We start from the raw sequence: 3,188 nt of genomic DNA, 5'->3' as shown, positions 1-3,188 counted from the left end.
TCGCGTACGGCGGGGCTGGCCGCGAAGGGTTGCGCGGATCGCGGTGGTAGACGCGGGGCAACTCGCGGCACCGCGGGGGTGGATGCAGGGCACCCCACGGCACCGCGGAGGTATAAATAGATGTATAAATATCAGTCTAATCCGCCGTCCGCGCATGTTTCTATTTAAGAGAGAAAGTGATACTGAAATCCGGACCGAACCCGCAGTACCGAAATAAAATATGAAAAATGGTAAATTGAAAAAATTGTTTTCGGGTGTAGTTCCTTCCCTTCTTCACGTAACGCGACGATGAGCGGAAAAGGACTATCACTATGCATGCTACTTTAAATCTAAAATTAGCTAAATCAAAGGTACAACGCTTGTCACGTACTACTTGGATTGGAACATTATTAAAGTGAAAATTTAATCGTACATACTTGCAACGAACGAGTGGTCGTGGTTTCCTAAAAGACTGTCGTACATTTTAATGGTTCTCTCGACGTTGTCAACGACACAGAGTACCCAGTGTTCACTCTTATGAATGGGTATAAGTAGATATCTCATAGAAAAAATGTGAACCTGTGGAAAGTTTTCAATTTGAACCAAAGAAACAATGAATAACAAAATGGAAAAAGCCGTACTCACATTCTTGGTCCATTTTGCAATAGAGTTATAACCACATTTCTCCAACCGTGAATAAAAGTGGGTAGTAAAACTGTAAGCAGACTTTTCAACCTCACAAATAAGTTTAAAATAGAAATTGATTATCTGTAATATGAGGAAGATAAGGAAGAAAATTAAAACAGTTCCGGTTACGACAACGCTATAATTATACAGGGCGGTCCACATACCCCTTTTTTTATTTTCCTTACACTGTACCGCATGCAGGCGTGCGGGCGGGCTTGCCTACTGTCGCTCAGCACTGCGCCTTATGGCCCCGTGTGAGTATGTAACCCGCCCGCGCGCTTGCATGCGGTATAGTATAAGCAAAATAAAGGAAGGGGTCTGTGGACCGCCCTGTATGAATAATACAACTGACCTCATCATTTAAAAACCTGTTATCATTCAATCTGTGTATCTCTCTGCCGGTAATAGTAATGGAGTTATAAGTTATGACTCTCCTTTCATCTGGTAGACGAATAAGTCTTTCGATGTCCTGTGGCAAAATGAACAGCTGTGTGACGATGACAAATAAGTTCATGTGGTTGAACGTGCAACAGTTGCCCGCCCCTGTTAACATACTAGAGGTCACTGCATTTCAAAAACGGGTTTTCAAAATCATATGTACAATGTTGCCTATCGACGCCGTTCTTTCTTCTAGTTATACTGTACTAGATGCAGGCGTGCTGAAGGTTGCACACTCGCAAGGGGCTGTTAGGTGGCTCTGTGAGTGACAATAGGAAAGCCCACCAGCAGGCCTGCACAGGGTACAGTATAACTAGAAAAAAAAGTCTGCCATTAGGCCACCCTGAATATAAATAACTTTTTGAAAATGCAGTCACTTTCAAGGAATTTACAGCTGGCGCACACTGTCCTTCTGGCAGCCTTTCGCTAGGAGACTATGAAGTTACCTCATCAGATGCATCAATTGGAGATGGAAATAGGTCGTCGAGAGAATTACTCTCATTATCTGTGCTTTGTATTTCTATTTCATCTTCTTTAGATTTTCCGAAGATGTTATCTACTTTGTCCCTTTCCTCTGAAATATCTTTCTTTCTCCTCTTGCTTGGGATCTAAAAAAGAAGTTTAATTCAACAATGCACTTTGTTTCTTTTTTTCAAAATTACGGGAAATTTATTGGCTGAGCGATTAGCGAAGCCTATTACTCCAGTGATGATCAAAAAGTTTCGCGTCTGTCTGTGTGTCTGTCTGTCTGTCTGTCTGTGGGCACGATAACTCGAGAACGAATTGAGCTAGCGACCTGAGATTTTCAGGGTCGTTTTGTGTCATAAAAAGACAGATCGAGTTCGAAGAAGAGCATTCTAGCTCGAAAATTGGATTTTTAAAAAATCAAAAACCACAGGTCCCCAAAATGACGTTTTTTTAAAAATATTTCTAAGGGGTAACTCATCAAAGTAGAGCCCTGTGGGCAAAAATTTCGTCCGTTTGGCTCTATCTCTAACCGTTGAGGCTCCACAGGGAGTTTTTGCCGAAAATAAGCGTAAAAATGAACAACCCTGCATGCTTAGTTGAAGTGACGGGAAGTTGACGGGCCGGTGGCCCGTATCTTTGAGTACATTTTTGCGCTTCCCGACTCGGGTGTCAGCGCCGCAGGCCTAGGTAGATGTATGCCAGGCGCGTCGCAGCGCAACAGTGTTTCGTGAGATATCGCGAAGCCTGTTACGCGAGACGTGGTCTGGCGTACATCTACCTAGTATTAAATAAACGCCATTTTAGGACATATTTTTTAACGAATTCATGACATTTCGGACTTAGTTACCTCATCACTTGATTCATTGGCAGATGAAGATTTTTCAGAAAGTGTATCCCACACTGGTTTGCCTTTGCTGTTTCTTTCTAGGTTGTCTAAACTCCCTTTCTTCTTCTCACCGTCTGATTTCTTCGTAATTTTGGTCTTAGATTTGTTTTTTGTTGATTTTTTCCTGTGAGTTTTATGAGTATAATTGGAGTAGTAGGGTGTGAGATTAGATTGCTTTTGTGTCGTTTTATATATACGCCCTGTTAGAACGTTTCTCAAAACACACTTCACTTGCTTCCCAAATTTGAGCATCTTGATAATGATGTATGGGCCCAGCCATCGGTCTAGGGCCCAACCACCTTTCCTGTCATCTCTCCTTAGGTTACGGCGGAGAACCCTTTGTACGACTTTGAATCGACCTTGGCCGGCTTTGTTGCGCCGGTCGTACTCCTTTCTTTGGGTATTCTGAGCATCTCTTATATTTTCTCGAGCCTTAAGTAAAGTATTTTTCTTGAATTTGATAAATTGGTCTGTGACAGACTCTAATTCTGATGTAGCAATATATTCAGAATTTTCTATCTTCTTGAGATAGTCATCAAGTGTTACTTCGGGGACTGAAAAATAGAATGAGATCAGTTGCAATAAACGTAACAGACATAAATACTGTAAATTGTTACAACTCCAACTCTAATTTTGTAGCGCCACTGTTGTTGGTGGGTAGGCAGACCGTCCGTAGACAACGTATGCGGAAATGCGAGCCCTGGGATTCCCAGCACTTCTTTATTTCCTA

The sequence above is a fragment of the Frankliniella occidentalis genome, unplaced genomic scaffold (assembly GCF_000697945.3).
Source record: "Frankliniella occidentalis isolate FOCC.00 unplaced genomic scaffold, Focc_3.1 Scaffold107, whole genome shotgun sequence".
Taxonomy (NCBI): Eukaryota; Metazoa; Arthropoda; class Insecta; order Thysanoptera; family Thripidae; genus Frankliniella; species Frankliniella occidentalis.
Note: the sequence above shows the minus strand (reverse complement) of the source record.